Raw genomic sequence first — 19,474 nt, 5'->3', positions numbered from 1 at the left:
GCTCAAGGACTCTCCATCAGCCTGGCTGAAACCTTCTGAGAACTGGCCTGCAGTCTGAGTCTCTTCCTACCTACTCATGCTTCGCAGGGGTCAGACGTGCAACATGATCTGAAGGCTCCCCCTGCCTTCACTGGCTCCCTCTTTTTTTCCTTCACAAGCATTGCCCTCAGTTGATCCCTTGCACATCTAATCCTGACTTGGCGTCTGCTTCTTGGAGGACCTAACTCACACAGGAACCTCTAGCCTGCTCTCCTTTAAAGTCTGCTACACCCAGTCCCAACGGTTTCCAGGCAGTGTCTCACATGTGTTCATGGACGTGAGCTACACAGTACCCAGTCTCTTCCTCCCGTCCTGCTCTGTCCTCGGCTTTCTGGAGAGATGCCTGCACCACAGTCTCTGATGTTCCCAAAGCCTCATGACTTCCCCTGCTATTGCTGCCACCTCTTCTCCTATTTGTGGGGCCCCTGAAACCCACTTCCTGCTGATGCCACCAGAACCCTGTGTTGATCTGAGGCCACGCCCACTGCAGACAGATGCATCCAGGCCTATCTGCTCTGAAGAGTCCCTTACTGTCACTCATTACAAGGATCCCCATGCAGAGTTGCCTGGTGCTCCCATTGTCACATTTCACCTTTTGTGGGGTCATTCCATTTTTACCCACAGTCTCCTTCCCTTTGAACTTTGACTCAGTCCTCAGCTGAAGGACCAGTTTGGTGACAGATGAGGTATATATAAAAAATGTGCCTCTTTTCTGGTGCAGGAAGAGCCTGACTTTCTTATCTTTTCAGATGAGTGCTTTCCTACAAGACTCCTTACTCCTTAGTCCTCCATTCAGAGTCTTCTTGTGAATCCCCAGACATGTCTAAATTCCAGAGTGATTATAGCATAGGCCCAAACTGGGCCCATCATACTCTGTAGTTCGGGTTTTGTGGATTCATTTGTTTGTATGTTTGTTACTTCTCTGTGTGTGTGTGTGTGTGTGTGTGTGGTGTGTAACAGAACTTGTGTAATCTTTGCTTCTATCTCTCTTGCCTCATGACATCTCCTTATCTGTCACTTTGATTGATAAGAAAGTGTCTGTCTCGCACTGTCTCCATTACCCTCTCTGCTGCTTCAGCTGTCTGCTTTCACCTCCTGATGTTCTCCTGTTATTACCAATACTTCTACTTGACTATTTTTTGTCACTGCATATATTAAAGCTTTTTTGGACACTTCTAGAATCAGGGTTATAATAAAATGTAAAGAGTTACAGATTTTGGAGTACATTAAAGTAGGGTTTACAATACTTTGTTTGTAGAGGATACCCAAATTAGGGAAACAGGAAAGTTAATTAATGTAAGATTTACCCAGGGAAGGGTGCTAGAAGCTACTCTGAGTAGGCTTGGCAGATTTCCAGAAAAAATAAGGGATATATTTGATGACACTTTTTGACTGATAAGTGTACACACACCAAAAAGAGACACACCTGTTGTAGCAGACATGGTCAATTCTCCACCAGACCCCCGGGACCCCGTACTGTTTCTGTGTGCCCTTTGCCTGGCTTTGGTGAGCTTTACCTCTCACAGCTTACAACTCTGACTTTTCTTTGGAATATTTCCCTCAAGTTACTGGAGCACTTTACTTGCACATGCAGAGAGACAGAAGTACTTGGTATTTTACACCTCCCCAGGCAACCCTTATCCCGTGATTAGTTTGAGAGTGTGAAAGCCCAGCTCCCTTGCCTCAGTTTAGGACAAATATGAGGCATAATTTTTAAATCAGAGCTTTCCTGACCATATTGAAGCATCATTCCTCTAAGAAACTTCACCAGTCGTCACCCTGTTGTTTGGCTTCTTCCCCCTCCCACCCTCTTACTGGCCTCCCCTGGAGCACTTCCTAACTAAATGACTTGGACATGAGTTTTCACCTCAGAGTCTACTTCTGGAGAACCCAACGTACTGGGTTGAATAATGTCCTGAAAAAATTCCTGTCCACCTGGGACCTGTCAATGTGACCTTATTTGCAGACATAATCAAATTAAGATGAGGTCATACTGGATTAGGATGGGCCTTAAATTCAATAAGACTGGTAGCCTTGTAAGGAAAGGAAAATTTGGACACAGAGACACAGACACACAGAGAGAATGCAATGTGAAGATGGAGGCAGAGATTGGAGTGATGCATCTACAAGCCAAGGAATGCCATGGATTGCTGGCAACCACCGGAAGCTAGGAGAGAGGCATGAAACAGATTCTCCCCCAGAGCCTCCAGAGGGAATTAATCCTGCTAGCACATTGATTTTGGACTTCTGGCCTCTGGAACTGTGAGAGAATAAATTTCTGTTGTAAGCCACCCAATTTGTGACATTTTGTTACAGCATCTCTAAGAAGCTAATAAACCAAGCTAAGACACAAATATAAGATATAGGAAGTATATGCGTTATAATCTATATTATATCTTATATTTTACATGAGATCATGGAGCTTTTATCAGTATTTATTTTTCAAAAATTCATGTAATGGAATATCTCTCTCATATCAGTAGCTAACATTATACTTAATGAAGAGAAGCCTAGAAGCAAGCCAATGAAAAATCAGGAAGAATACAAGGATGTCCATTATTGCCATTATTATTTAACATTGTTCTGAACAGTGGCAATTCTAGCTAATGCAATAACATAAGAAAAAGAAATGAGGTGTAACTATGAGCAAGATGAGACAAATTAATCACTACTAGCAGATACTGACTATTTAAAAACCCCAGGAATGAACCGAAAAATATTAAGAGAGCTCAGAAATAAAAGATAATGAACTCTTACTTATTTGGATAAATTTTAAAAGACTTGTGTAAATAGAGATTTATACCCTGTTTCTACATTAAAAACTTAATATTGAAAATTGTAAATTCTCAGGGCCAGCCTGGTGACACAGTGGTTAAGTTCACATGCTCTGCTTTGGCGGCCCAGGGTTCACAGGTTCAAATCCCGGGCACAGACCTATGCACTGCTTATCAAGCCAAGTGTGGCAGTGTCCCACATACAAAATAGAGGAAAATGGACACAGATGTTATCTCAGGGCTAATCTTCCTCAGCAAAAAAGAGGAGGATTGGCAAAAGATGTTAGCTCAGAGCCAATCTTCCTCACCAATAAATAAATAAAAATAAAAACCTGTAAAAAGAAAATTGTAAATTCTCAAATTAACATATAAATTTAATAAAATTCCCATCAAAGCTTCAATGGGATTCTTTGGGGGAGATGTAATTTAAAAATTCTAAAATTCACCCAAAAGAACAAAGACATGAGAACCAAAAAATTCTTTTGCCCAATAAAAAAAAGTGAGTGAAAGAGAGACAGAGAACTAAGGAGAAATTCTCTCACCAGATATTAAAATGTATTATAGGGCCGGCCCGGTGGCGCAGCAGGTAAGTGCGCATGCTCCACTGCAGCAGCCCAGGGTTCGCCGGTTTGGATCCCGGGCGTGCACCGATGCACAGCTTGGCAAGCCATGCTGTGGCGGTGTCCCATATAAAGTGGAGGAAGATGGGCATGGATGTTAGCCCAGGGCCAGTCTTCCTCAGCAAAAAGAGGAGGTTGGCAGATGTTAGCTCAGGGCCGATCTTCCTCACAAAAAAATAAATAAATAAATAATAAAATGTATTATAAAATTACAGTAATTGACTGTAACCAGTAAATGACATGGTTCTGGTACAAAAATATATAGAAGGACAGAAAACAATAGAAAGTCCAGAAGCAGACCCAAATATTTATGTAATCATGTAGAGTATGATAATGGTGATTGTTCATATAATTCTGAACATATTACTCAATAAATGATACTGGAAATGAAAGGATAACTCACCCCCAATGAAGTGCATTCCAAATGCATTAATGTTTTAAAAATAACTTCAGTCTTCCAGCAGTGGCAGACTAGGCAATTGAAATCAACTCTTCTGCTGAAAACAATAAGAAAATCTGACCGAGGTTTAAAATACATCAACCTGAAGGCATCTGAGAGCTGAAAAGTCAGTGAAGAATGGCATAATTAAGATCTAAAAGAAGAAGAAAACTCAGGGGCATAAGCCCAGACTCTGGGGATGCTTTAATGCTAGAGGTGTTAGCTAATTCCGAAGTAGGTGGCTGGCACGCTGTAGACAACAGTACTTTTGAGAGCCTTGAGGAGCTAAGGGAAAAAAAATTGGAGTACAAGGATAATTGAAAAGGGAAGCCTCTAGTAAACTCCAAATACGTTGGTTTGAGATCCTAAAGGGCTACACCTGGAAGGTGTGTGTGGAAATAGATGTATCTTCACATTGAACACAGCTTCCAATCATCTCAAACACTAGAATTAGATTAGGTTGATCCTGGATTGTTAGAATCCTAAACTATCTCCCAGAAGCAAATATAAATCCACTCTGAGGGAAGATAGCATCCTTGCAGGCCTTAAATTAGTCTGTAATTTTGCATATACAATGTCTGAAACTCACCAAAAAAATAACAAAGCATACATAAGACTAGATGATATTACTAAAATCCATAAAAAACATGAAATGATAGAAACAGATCTAGAGGAGATGCAGAATATGGAATTATCACAAATTTTAAAATAAGTGTACTTGCTATGTTTAAGGAGATAAAATACAAGACTGAGGATTCTTTTAGAGAAGTAGAAATTATGAAAACACTTATCAAATGGAAATTCTAAAACTGAAAATGAAAATGATCAAAATTAAGAACTCAATGGATGAGTCTAACCACAGCTTAGACACAGTTGAAGAGAGAATTAGTACACTGGAAGCTAGCTCAGAATAAAGCATAAATAGGAAAGCAAAGATGGAAAAACATAGAAAAGAGCATTAAATAGAATATATAGTAAAAAGTTCTAACATATGTATAATTGGAGTTTCAAAAGGAGACGTCTTTGGGGGCCAGCCCAGTGGCATAGCGGTTAAGTTCACGTGCTCTGCTGCAGTGGCCCAGGGTTCACAGGTTCGGATCCCGGGCGTGGACCGACACACCACTTGTCAAGCCATGCTGTGGCGGTGTCCCATAAAAAGTAGAGGAAGATGGGCACAGATGTTAACCCAAGGCCAGTCTTCCTCAGCAAAAAGAGGAGGATTGGCATTGTATGTTAGCTCAGGGCTGATCTTCCTCACAAAAAAAAAAAAAAAAGAGAGAAGTCCAAAAGTGGCAGAAGCAATACTTGAAGAGATAGTGGCTGAGAATTGTCGAAAACTGATGAAAGAGCGATTTGAGAAGCACTATAAATCCAAAGCAGGATAAATAAAATGAAAATTATCATAGTAAAACTTCTCAAAGCTAAAGACTAAAAACAAATGTTGAAAGTAGCCAGTGAAAAGACAGATTACCTTCTAAGGCACAACAAACTGAAAGCTTAATCCTTAACTAAAACAATGATTAGAAAACAATGGAATGGTATCTTCAAATGCTGAAAGAAAATAATTGTCAGCCTAGAATTCTAAATGTAGCCAAGAAGAAGTAAGAGATATGTTATGTCACCAGCAGGTCATCACTAAAGGGATTCTATAAGGTGTTCTCCACACAGAAGGAAAAAAGAGCCCTTCTCATAATGAAGGTCAGAGATGCAAGGAGGAATAAAGAACACAAAAAGGGTAAATATATGTGGCTAATTTAAATCACTATTGACAGTCTAAAAAAATAACACTACTGTCTCAGGGTATAAGAGAGAGAGAGAACTAAACAGCAACAATGCATAAGTCTTGAGGGGGTGAATGTAGTTACAGTGTTCTACAATTCTTGCATTATCTTGTAAAAGAGCAATATTAGACTTTGATAAATGAAGGAAGCATATTGTAATCCCAAAAGTAAGCACAAACAGAAGAATAAAATTATACAACACTGTCAAGCTAATGGAAGAGGAAAATGGAATAATAAAAGACACTAAGTTCAAAAAATTAGGAAAGGAGAAGAAAGGAATGTAGACGCGGAAAAGAAAGAGGAAGAAAATAATAAAATGGCAGCTTTTAATCTAAACACATTGGCAATTACTTTTAAGATGTGAACTAAATGCTCCAATTAAAAGACAAAGTTTGTCAGCCAGGATTAAAAAAATAACTATAAGCTCATTATAAATATAAGCCTATAAAAGACTCATCTAAAGTATAAGGATATAGAGATGTACGGAAAAACAAAGTTGGAGTAGCTATATTATTACACAAAGGAGATTTTTATGGCAAAAGGTATTACTAGAGATAAAAAGGGACAATTCATAATAGTAAAATGTTCAATTCACTGGGAAGATTTTGCAGTTCTAAGATTGTATGTCTTTAATAACATAGATGAAAATATGCAAAGAAAAAGTGACAGAACTACAAGATAAAATAGTGCTTTTCAAACTCTCTGTGGTGAAGGAATGTTTAAAAAAATTCTAATCTGTTGCATATTAGTACTTCTATAAAACTACAATAAAAATGGATTAATAGAAAAAATTAATTTGAAAAACACACCATATAAGGGGTGGGTCCGGTGGTGCAAGCGGTTGAGTGCGCACGCTCTGCTGCTGCCGCCCGGGGTTCGCCGGTTCGGATCCTGGGGCGCACTGACACATCACTTGGCAGGCCATGCTGTGGAGGCGTCCCATGTAAAGTGGAGGAAGATGGGCATGGATGATGGCCCACGGCCAGTCCTCCTCAGCAAAAAGAGGAGGATTGGCAGATGTTGGCTCCGGGCCGATCTTCCTCACAAAAAAACAAAAACAAAAACCCACCATATACAAGTCCACTGATCACATGCATGGGTGTTTCAGCAATGTCAAATTGCTATAAAAGTAGCTAAATGCTAATTTAAATTTCCTACGTATGTGTTATTGCACAGGTAACAAACAGTTTGCAGACTAGCACTGGCCAGCAGACCACATATTGAGTAGCACTGAAACAGAGAAAGCCACAGTCACTGCAGGAGGTATTAACTCATTTCTGTAGGTATCTCATAGAAGCAGGGGGAAAAAACTTGAACACAATGATAGATAAATTTAATCTAATCGACATATATATAATATTGCACCCCACAGCTGCAGATAGATATTCTTTTTAAGCACACACGGAACAAAAAACTGTCCATATAAGATGGAAGTCATACCGTTCCTTTGACTGGAGTGGAATAGGCTAGAAATCACTTCTTTTAAAAAGATTAACTAGAAATCCTCTATATGTTCGGAAATGTTAAAATACACATCTAAATAATCCATGGGTTAAAGAAGAAATCTCAGTGGAAATTAGGAAATATTTTGAGTGGGAGGAAAACGAATACATTCCAAAACCTCTCGAATACAGCTAACACCATGCTTAAGAGCAAGATATAGACTTAAAGGCACATATTAGAAAAAAAGAAAGGTTAAATGTCAATACTCTCAGCATCCATTTCAAGAAATTGGCAAAATACAGAAATTAAACTCAAAGAAGGTATAAGGAAAGACATATTAAAAAGCAGAAAAAAGGTTAAATGTAAAATAAAAATTTAAGAAACCACAATAGCACTAAAAGAAAATATAAATGTTTCTTTAATAGTGGGAGTGCAAATGGGCTTTCTAATTGTGGCATCAAAGCCAGAAACTATACAGGGAAAAGATAGATCAATTTGACCGTTTACTTTTTTTAAAAAATCTGTGAAAATCATCACAAACAATACTAAAAGACAAATGACCATGCAGGCCAATATTTGCAATTATATGACAAGAAGTCAATATCATTCCTACGTAATACATAAAAGGAAAACACGACAAGAGAAAAAGTGGCCACAGGACATGTACTGGCGCTTGACAAAGGACAACACATAAATAGTCCCCAAACATTAAAATACCTAATTTCATGAATGATCAAAGAAGTAATTAGAGAAATGCCCAAACTCACTAATAATGAGAGAATTTTCAAATATGAGCTATTATTTTCACCTATTATATTTACAAAGATAACTAAAACAGTAATAATAATTAGTGGTGATGAATGTCAAAGAGCTAAGTGTGAGGAATAGAAATAAGTACAATATTTTTCTGGAGAGAAACTTAACAATATGTATCAAAAGATTTAAATGCATACCACCTAACTCAGGAAATCCTTTTCTTGGAATTTGGCCTTGAAAAACAATCATGTATATTTGCAAAGATTCATACACAAGTATGTTTATTATAGCACTATTGATAATGGTAAAAAAAATTGTAAACATCCAAAATTAGAAAATTGGCTAAAATAACTTAGTACCCACACTAAATGGAGTAGAGTTAATGCAATCCAACTATCAAAAAGATAGCATAGGAGAATGTTTAACAAAATGAAAATTTATGCGTGGCACATTGGTAAGAGAATAAAGCAGATTGCAAAACATAATCTCACTTTTGTTATACGTAATTTGGGTAGAAAACAATTTGTTTTTATTGTTTTTAGAGGTAGTTTTTATTTCGTTCACTTTTACATATCTGTATTTTCTAAAATATCTAAAGCAAACATATCACTTTTAATCAGAAAAACGGTACTTTGAAAAAATCTCATTTGCTTTTAAAATTTCACCTTCCCTTTCAAATTTCAAATGAAATGCTTATAAGCACACACAATTCATTTCTTTCTGACCTCATTCTGTAGAGTTCATATGTTCACATATTGAACTTATTTTCACACCGATACTTGACACAGAAATTGAGTGTGTTCTTGAACTTGCTTTTAGCGTATGTGGAGTGGCAGCCTCTTTATCCCAATTTTTTTTTGACTTATTAAGATGTATGGTTTCCTATAGGAAATTGAACATCACTTCCAAGGCACCAAATTCCTCATAAAGATAATCCATTCACTCGTGCAATAAATATTTATTAACCCCACCTCTGTGCCAGGCACTGTGCCCAAGGCTGAGAACACGGGAGTGGACGAGACCAATCACCCTGCCCTCGTGGTGCTCACAGCCAGGTCACTCCTATCAGATATGTGGATGTCTCGGCAGTCCACCACTCAGATCATAGCGTGACCAATTCTCAGACAGATGCCGCTCCTCCAAAATTCTAGAGCCTTTTATTGCACGTTTAGTGCACCAGACATCAATTTATTCTCATGAGCTTGTAAGTGACCCTTCAAAAATGAGAATGCAACTCTTTTCCCGAAAAGTAAAATATCAGTTTTTCTCAAGTATTTCTTCTGGAACTAAATTTGAAAATTTTAAACCTTGTTTTAAAGCAGCTAACCTTTTTAAAACAAAAAATAATAATAATAAAGCTGCCAACAATCTCTTACCCTAAAGTATGTGAGGAGGATGAAAGTAAGACAGAAGACAGCACTGTTATAAAAGTGCATGTATGAAAGGAAACCATGAGCGCTGTGCACCCCGCTGATAGACAAAGCAAATATGAATTCATTTCCAAACAATGACTCAGCGTAATGACAGATAGAATAGAGGCCTAGGAATGAGCGAGGAGAGTCATGCACAAGTCATAAGGTAGCGTGATAGTAATGAATATTTGTAAACCTAGTCTTCTCTCAATTTGTTTCCCGCTCAGAGAGCCCGAACACCAAACTGTCCCAAACCAGCTGCCCACAGCAGCCGCAGGTCCAGGCGCGGCCGCGTCGGCGGGTCTCGGTGAAAGCACGCAGACACGCAGAAACTGTGGCTGCCACAGGCGGAGACGGCCTGGCCTGGCCTGGGACTAACAGGTTTTGGAGCAGATCAGATGAGGATTGTTTTCCTTATCTATTGCTGTGTAACAAAACACCACAACACGTAGTGGCTTAAAACAAATACTGTACTATTTGTTCATGAGTCTGAGGGTTGAACAGGCTCAGCTGGGCTGCTTTTCAGCTGCACCTGCTGCCGTGATGTCACAGGGCGGCCATTCCCCTGGGAGCGTGGCTGGGCCTGGTATCCATGGCGGCATCTCCTCCATCAGGGACTCTCCACGAGGCCTCTCCACACTTGGTGGTCTGGCCCAAGCAGTTCTACAGTGAGGCAGGTGACTTCCAAATGTAAGCCTCGACGTGTAAGCACTAATGGAGCGTATCTCTTCTTCGTATTTCAAGGTCTCATTGGCCCAAGGAAGTCACACGGCCCATCCCAGGTCAGTGTAGGAGGGGCAGCACAGGCTGTGACTATTTCCAGGTGTGACTTTTTGGGGGACACCAATCCATCAGTCTACCACAGGAACCAAGACCAGGACATGGGGTGAGATGAGGGTGTGGAAGGGGGCTGCGGGGGAAGGATGCAGCAGGGCAGAGGCCAGGAGCAGAGGCCACGATAGGAACATGGCCGCCACCCAAAACAATGGCCTAATTGGAGGTGGGAGTGGGGACAAGGAGCTCAACAAAGGGACTCTGGCTGGTTGAACAGATACCATCTATAGCACGGTAAAGAGAGCAGAATAAAAACCAAAGAAAGCAGGTAGATGGCAAAGCAGAAGCTAAGCAATGAATAGGAGAAATTACTCATTTCTCATAAAGAGGAGAAGTGGGAAGAAAGTGCTTACAAATCTACATGCCATTACTTTTTTAAATGAAGGAGTTTGGATTTTCTGAAGAGCCCCTACGATGCTCTTTGTTATCTTAAAGGGAGGGTGGCCTGTGGTGGTGGCTCCCTAGAGCCCCAGCTGGGCCCCGCTGCTCCTCTTGCCCGTCTTCCCCAGTTCTCTGACTCCTCCCTTCTCTGGGCCCTGGTCCCAAACGTGTGCTCAGGTGCTCCAACTTTGAAGATATATTTTTAATGTAGTTTAGGCCAATTCTACTTTCATATATGAGATTTTTCAAACGTTTGTAGAAAACTGAATATGAGTAATTTGCCCAGTAGACTTACACAGTAAGAGGGAAAAAGTCTTTACGGGGTTTACAAGGTCCTGCATGATTCTCTGGCCTCATGTTCTGCTCCCCCCTCCCGCCCCGCCCCACACACACACAGTCTCTCGGGCCACACTGGCCCATTCTATAACAGGGCCTTATACCTGCAATATAGCTTCTGTCTGGAGGCCTCTTCCCCTGTATATCCGCATGGGGCCCTCATTATTTTTTCAGGTCTTTACTGATATGTTATCTCACTGATTATTTCCCTGACCATTTTCCTGACAATATTTAAAATGGCAAACCACCCTTTTCTTACGTAGCACTCTGTCCCTCTTCTCTGCTTTATTTTTCTCTAAAGCCCTATCACGATGTAACGTACTATATATTTTAGTTGTTTTGTTGTGGTTCTTTATTTGTCTGATATATTGTGCATTTTTCCAAGATCCCAGGGTGATTCTAACATGCTTCCGGGTTGGCAAGGAGCAGGTTTAGGGCACAGGCTTCAGAGTTATCCAGATCTGGATTCCGGTCCTGCCTCGCAGTCGAGAGATCTCATGACCGAGGGTAGTTCCTTAACTTCTCTAAACCTTGTTTGCAAAACGCAAGCCATAAAAGTCCTTCTTATCTCCTAGGTTCTTGTGAAGATTAAATGAGATACAAAAGCAGTGGGCTCACCTCCTGGTGCCTGGCACACGTTAAATCCTAAGTTAACCAACAAGGTTTTTACAAGTTGTGATTTGGTCTTCCTACTTGGTGATGGGTGCCCACTTTGCTTAAAGAACAGCATTTGGGGCTCAGCAGGCCTGGCTGCAGTGACTCCCTCTCTTTCTTTGTTTTTTTTTTCTTGCAGGGGAAGATTCACCCTAAACTAACATCTGTTGCCAATCTTCCTCCTTTTTTCTTTCTTCTTTTTTCCTTCTCAAAGCCCCAGTACATAGATGTGTATAGTTGTAAGTTCTTCTGGTTCTTCTACGTGAGCCACCACCACAGCATGGCTACTGACAGACGAGTGGTGTGGTTCCGCGCCCAGGGAACTGAACCTGGGCCGCCAAAGCAGAGTACACTGAAATTGAACCCCTAGGCCATCAGGGCTGGCTCTACCTCACTTTATTTGGTGGAAATTATTGAGATTACTCAGCAAAGCACCTGCTTATCCTTTTAGAGCCCAGTCCCTCTTTGGTACCAATAGACTCTTAATTGTTCTGTAGACTGCACCCATTTCTTAAAGCAAAATCAAGAATATTGAAATTGCAGTTGCCAAAGGATCCTGTCTAGGTAATAGCAGCAGGAGAAAATGAATGCTGTGAAGCTCCTTTTGAGGAACTGAATATATGCATTGAGTATATTTAAATTCTTACTTGAAAGAAGTATCTCAAAAGCTTTTCTTTTTTTAACTTTCTTTCTAAGGGAAAGATCGTCCCAGGAAATTACCCAAGATTCTGGCACTAGGCACCTCATTTCCTCTTTGACCCCTCAGGTTTGTACCAGGAACATTTCTAGGATTTCTTTATGCTGCCGGCTATATTGTTTATTTCAGAGCCTCTTCTCAGGGAGCCTTATATTAAAATGAATTCTCAGGAGTAACAATTTGTCTCTAACTTATTCTTCCTGGAATGACCTGATAACAATGAAGGACAAAGATATCTTTAAAACAGCTTATTCATTACTCATTTAAAGCAGAAAAGTATTTATGGACTCTAGTGACATGGGGAATCTGAAGCTACAAACCTAGCCTTCAGGTAGTTTGGATTCCATTAGGGAAATCAGATTTGCATGCAACTCACTGCAATAAAGTTTGGTAAGTGCTGCTATAACAGAGTAAACAAAACAGACAGAAAGAGCGATTACTTCCAGCTGGGTATGGACGGAGCGTTCTGAACAGCTTTATAGAAGAGAGGTTTTACCAGACCCAGATGAGAGAGGGAGGGTCATTCAAGTGATAGGATCAGCAAAAGCAAAACCAAAGGGATAGGGCAACAGTTTGCACATTTGTAGGACGTGAGAATAGCAGCCTGGTGTGGCTCCCCCAGGGCCATGGGGAGGAGTGGCCGCAGAAGATGCTAGAGAGGCTGGTAGGGGCAGGTATGGAAAGCCTGAACAGTCACACTTAGAAATTTGAATGTCATCCTACAAGCAATGGGGAGCCATTAAAACTTTCTGAGCAAAAGCAAGTTGAGACTGAATCTCTGTTTAAGAAAGATCAAATTGGAGACAGGGCCCTAACCTTGACCTGATCCTGAGGTGACATCATTCTACGGGGTCACACGTTTTAGGGGTGATGCAGGTGATCGTATGGGGGTCAGCTGTGGAAATCCCATGTCCCAGGCAAGGAGGAGAGTCACGAGAGAGGCCATGTGGGCAGCAAGGACTCCAGATCATGTCCCATCAGCTGTGGCAGTCACCATCACACAGTGTGTACGTTCAACTCTTTGACAGCAGTTTATCCACCTGCTGTGGACTCAATATTTGTGTCCCCACCAAATTCGCATGTTGAAATCCTGATCCCTAGGGTCACGGGATTAGTAGGAGGAGCCTTTGGGAGGTGATTAGGTCATGAGGAGGGAGCCCTCATGAATGGGACTAGTGCCCTGATAAAAGAGGCCCCTTCCAGCACGTGAGGACACAGCGAGAAGATGGTCATCTACGAGCCAGCAGGCAGGCCCTCACCAGACACTGAATCTGCTCTGGTACCTTGCTCTTGGACTTTCCAGCCTCCAGAACCAAGTAAATTGTCATTGTTTATAAGTCACCTGGTCCATGGCATTTTGTTATAGCAGCCTGAATGGACTAAGACTCATCTAATTACATTCTCCTCAGACTGACTGAAAACTGAGTTACCACTCTCGGCACACACCCACTGGCACCAGTGGACATGACCGTGGAAGGTCCGTCATTGAGGGGAAGTTTTCAGGGGTGGGAGGAACAGAAAAACAAGTCAACCTGAGAGCAAATGTTCTCTGGCACCCCCTGACAGTGTTGCTCATCTTCATGTAGTTACTGAGAGCCAGCCGCTCCCCGCTGCCCCTTCCTTCTTGCCTGCTGTCTTAGGAGGCAGACCTGGGATCAAGGATTGGAATGCAAGTAGTTTGTTTGGGAAGTAATCCCAGGAAGCACCAGAAGGGACTTGGAGAAGTGAGACAGGGAAGAGAAGGAAGCCTATAGAGTGTGCATTAAAGAGCAGGTTCCTGCTGTGGGCAACTGGGGGTCGATCACAGTGGGACCTGTGGGTGACTGTGTAGAACAAGGGCGAGGAAGCTGGGATAGTCACCCACCAGCTTCCATCTGTCACTGGCTGCAGGCTGCTCACAGGGCCTAAACTCCCAGCAGGCCCACCCACAGACTAAGCATGGTCCAGTGGCCAGAGTCTCAGATGCTTACCATGGGAAAGCCATGAGCACACATAGATTTTTAAAACATCTGCAGGGTGGCCGGCATGATGCTTGGCACTGAGATAAGAGGTAAACAAGGTAGACCCTTACCTACCCCCATGGATTCTTCTCTGAGACTCCCAGGTTGTCAGGACTCGCCTTCCTCCCTCTGGTTTCTGTAATGGGAATGGTTTTTGTTTTGTTGGCTGCCCTTAATTCACTTCTTTTTCAGCCTCCCCCAACTTCCTTTTGGATATAGTCTGGTGGGATTGTTACCAGCTCTCTGTCCTCTTTCAGCCAAGGGGCCAGCATATGACTCAGGCTAGACCAATCAGACACTTGCTCTCCCCTATGGAAATGGACTCTGGGGCTGAATGGCAGGCTGCAGACGATTGCTTTGTCCAGCAGCTCCTGCCTTTCGACCCGCTCCTCCCAGAGCTGCTGGCTGTTGCCTCTTTTCACCCTTGTTTCCTATGATCTTGGGGTTCCTCTACATTTTTTCTGTATTTCCATTTTTTTGCTTAATCATTCCAGAGTTAGTTTCTGTTGCTTGTAACCAAAGGACCCTGATGTCACTCCTACTGCAACTTGAATTGTGTAAAAAGTGTTTATTGAGCACCTACTATGCGTCAGGCACCCCACTAGACATGCGGGATGCCACAGTAAAAAAAAAAGAAGAATGTCTGCCTTTGTGAGGCTTTCAGTAAAATAGGAAAGAAAACATTGAGCAAATAGTCCCCCAACGGACCATAGAGTGACAGATATGACAAAGGCAAATTTCAAGATATGAAGAAAGTAGGGCTCTAGGATCTTAATTTAAATTGGGCCCAAGGAGAGAGGATAGAGGATGTCACATGTAAACAGAGACTTGAAAATTGAGTGGAGAACATTCCAGGCAGAAGGGACAGCATCTGTAAAGGAAGACCTGAGGCAGGAAATAGGGTTGCCCACTTTGGCCTGACCTTGGCCTTTGCTCATTTATCTCATGGGACTTGGTCAGAACTATTCCAAACTCTTCCTGCTCTGCCACCACCAAGGGCAGTGGTCTTCGCCTAAGGAACTCAGCTCTCTTTCTCCATGAGCTCCCTGCCTTTATGCTAAGGCTCAAGGCAACAAGTCAAGTCAGTCGCCTCCAGCAAATCTCAGCAATGTGCGATGGTGTTGTGGACGCTGAGATGCACCACTCAGATCCCCCTTCATGACTGAAGGACTTACTCCCCTCACTGCTATGAGTGCTGCCAGCAGACAACCTTCAGCCGTCAGTCTTGCTTCACAAGTAGACAGTTCTAGAGAGCCATCCACCTTCAGAACTCCAAGACTTCCTTCAAGACTCGATTTCTCCCTTTGCCCCATCCTGTATCCTCTCCTTCCCTTCTATGGGCTCCGGTTCCAAGAGTATTCCTCATAAACCTCCTGCACGCTAATCTTTATCTCCTAGGGAACCACTTTGAAACAGATGGAAGGAAGTAGAATGAAGGATGAAAAAACTGTTTGAGCCTGTCACATCCTGGCTATGTTATCTTGGACCACACTCGGTATTTACCACTGCGGTTGGTACCAGGTGCCATGCCTGGCACACAGAAGGCTCTCAATGAGTGCTTGTTGAGTCAGATAATGGATGGAACTTTCTCTGTAAATGTTTTTTAAACCTGCGCAATTGTCAGTTATTATTATTTAGAGTTGGAAAGGGAAAAAAACAAAGATAACTCCAATGGGAAAAGGAAAGATGAGACTAGATTAAAAGCTGGAGATCCTGGAGCAGCACAAGCAGGGAAGATGATGCCACAGTTGCCCAAAGGAGATATGATGAAGACGAGAAGGAGACCAAGCACTCAGAAAAATGAGAACTTGGAAGGAACAGAGGTGCAGAAACCAAAGGTGAACAAATACGTGATAAATAGGCCATCAACAGCGTGCAGTGCTTCAGAAATGTCAAGTGGGTTAGGCAATGACGGAAAGCGTCAGATTTAAGATCAACATTCATGTTCACTCTTGCAGAAATGTTTAATTGGTCGTTAGTAGTCTACTTGGAAAGTGGGGGGCGGGAACACATCTGTCTCATTCACCACTGTGGACTCCATGTTTAAGAAGCTGTTGGTGCCCAGTAGCCACCCGACAACTATTTATTATTGTTGAATAGTTCTTAGGTGTTTGAAAGCAAAGTAGGTAGTTTATCATCACTAACGAAATAGTATGTTGGAAAATCTGTTTGCCATCAACCTCCACCACACACACATGAACACACACACCTACCTACCCCCACTCTATCTAGCCCAGTTGCTAAGTATACACAAAGCTGGTATATCAGAAATTGTTTTTCCTATGCATTAGGCTTGGAAGGGAATCTCTAAGCCCCTCCCTACACTTATTTAAGGCCTCTATACCTCTTTTGAACATTAATAATTCTTTAAAGGGCGTGTAAATGAACCACTAAGACGGCATGCTTCTAAATTTAGTCAGGAAAGCACATGTTATAGAATATAGATGAAAGATCTAAAGATTTTGAAAGGTGTACTAACAGGATATTGGAGGCAGTGGGATTGTTTCAAAATAAAACAGTCCCCCTTTGAAGTGAGAGTACATCAAAGCAACTTCTTCTTACCTTTAAGAATTTAGACTTTTCTCCTGAGTAGAGACTATGAATCCACATGCCCAACTGGATGGTGATCACGGCATAGTCTCATCTTCCCATAATTGTGGTAGTCTGTCATTTGACGAGATATGGCTGTGATATTCGGTGCATCACCACATAACGATTTATCTATCTCCCCACTGGAATGTGAACATTTTGAGGGTAGAGACTTTTTCTCTAATCTTTTATTTCTGAGCATATTGCAGATTATCTGTTTTGTAGGACGACATTAAAGGCATGTCGAAGAGCCAGACCTGACGGCCTAGTGGTTCAAGTTTGGCGCACTCCACTTCGGTGGCCCGGGTTTGGTTCCTGTGCACAGAACCACACCACTCATCTGACAGCAGCCATGCTGTGGTGGCAGCTCACACAGAAGAACCAGAAGGACTTCCAACTAGAATATATAAGTATCTACTAGGGCTTTGGGGAGGAAAAAAAAAGAGAGAGCGGAAGATTGGCAACAGATGTTAGCTCAGGGTGAATCTTTCCCAGCAAAAAAAAAAAAAGGCATCTTGAAGGAAGGGAGAAGAGGAAAAGGAGGGATGGAAGGAGAATGGAAGGGAGTCCAGTAAGACCCATGGAACTCATTCAGAGTTGTTGAAACACTGAAGTCCCGTGGCCTTCAGGTAGCCTCCTGACCCCTGGAGCACTGGTGGATAGTGAGAAATACGTAAAATTTGGACTCAGGAAACTCGAGTTTGTGTCCCAGCTCTACCACTTAATGCATGTGTGTCATTAGAGGAGGCAGTTAACCTCCAAGCCTCGGTATCCCCTTCTGTAAATTGGGGATTACTTTACCTTAAAGAGGTAAGGCAAAGGTCTTGAATGATTAAGTGAAATAATATATGTGACAGCATTCAGCATATTATTAAGTGCCATGTATGTTATTTATAATTATTATTACCCTTTAACTGAACCCTCTCATCTGTGTTTTATTTGGCAAAACATTGTACTTGGAGAGAATATTTTGAAGGAGGGAAAAAGGCCTGATTTTTACTCATTTTTTCTCCTCATTTTAAGGACTTTTCTATCATATTTGCATTAGATAACTATCATTTTTTAAACTATCTGAGGGCAACGGTGATTCCAAAGGTTGACTAGTCGAATCAGAATCATTTGAGAACTTTATAAAATACAGATTGCGGGGTCCCAACCCCGAGAGATTCAGTGCAATTGTTCTAGAGTGGGGATGGGGACTCTGTATTTTGAAAAGCTGCCCAGGGGAGTCTGATGAGCAGCCGGGCCAGGAAGCTTAGCCAGGCGTCTTTTTCCGTTTAGAGCTGTCAGAAGACCTTCAAGGTCAGGCCTGAGAGTTTATGCATATGCCCCTGTTTGCTGGCTGAATGCCTGGAAAGCGCTAGGAGAGTTCATGGCGTTAGACCATGTTATTTGAGACTAATAATGTTATAGTAGAAATGCTAACAGGAGCGTGACATTCCCGTAACAAATTCGCAAATAGGCATTTGGACCTAAAATCAAAGCTCTGGGGCTGGAGTGAGAGACATGGAGCTCACAGGGCTTTTAGAAAGAGCATTTCAGCTGCTTCTGTCACATGTCCTCGGCTTCAGGAGGAAGTGGGATAAGACATACTTCCATCTTTCTCACGGGGATGTTTTGATCTGAAAATTAATGTAAAAAATGAACGCTGCTTTGGATTTCTTGGAAGAACTCATGTGCATTCATCATCTTTTGGTTCAAACAAGTATTTCTCTCCAGGGTTAGCGTCCATCACAAATCTTGTGGAAAAAAAAAGGTCTGTTGAAATTTCATTCGTGGCTGGTGGGAATGTAAATCAGTACAACCACTTTGGAAAACTGTTTAGTAGTTCTAGCAAAGCTGAATACTTGCATATCCTGTTTTACTTCTACACACATACCCAACAGAAATGCATACATATGTTCACCAAAAGACATGTACTAGAGTGTTCATAGTCACATTGATCATAATAGCTTAAAGGTGTAAACTACTCAAATGATCATCCACAGCAGAATGGATAAATAAATCATAACATGTTCACACAACAGAATACTATACAGCAAAGAAAATGAATTACCTACCATTACATGCAAAATTAGATGAATTTCACACACTTGAGTTTGAATGAAAGCTAGACTTCAATTAAAAGTCGAAATCACCCCCAAGGATGTATATCCGAAGTATAGCTGATGATGCTCACCAGGGGAAAGCTGGCATTTATTTATAGAAGGATCGCTTTCTTTTCAGAAAGATGCTGGGAAGAGCCCACACACTGTAACCCTGAACACTCTTTTCCCAGCTGACCATTTTGGTCAAAGAGGTTTGACAAAAAATACCTGAAAAAAGATTTACCCATAACGTGTATTTTACAAAAGCTATATGAGTTGAGATAATTCAACTATGCCTTCCAAAATGAAGGAAAACATTAGCTTCATATTTAGTAACTTTCTTTTCACCTCAAAACCTGCCTTGAACAGAGCTCAGAAAGAAGTGCTGCTTCACTGGCCAGCTGCGTGAGGGGTTCAGAAACTAATGCAGAAAAAACTGGTGCATTTCAAAGCATTTGAAAAAAGTATGGCCTTATTACTGTGTATGTGTTTTTAAAAATTCCTTCTTAAAATGGCTTTATTTCTTACAAAACGATGCATGTTCATCTAAGTCAATCGATATAGAACAGTACAAAGCAGAAATCAATATGTTAAATAAAACTCACCCCTGATGCCACCTCCCAAGTCACTGT

The sequence above is a fragment of the Diceros bicornis genome, chromosome 21 (genome assembly GCF_020826845.1).
Source record: "Diceros bicornis minor isolate mBicDic1 chromosome 21, mDicBic1.mat.cur, whole genome shotgun sequence".
NCBI classification, from domain to species: Eukaryota; Metazoa; Chordata; class Mammalia; order Perissodactyla; family Rhinocerotidae; genus Diceros; species Diceros bicornis.
This window is presented reverse-complemented; position numbering follows the sequence as displayed.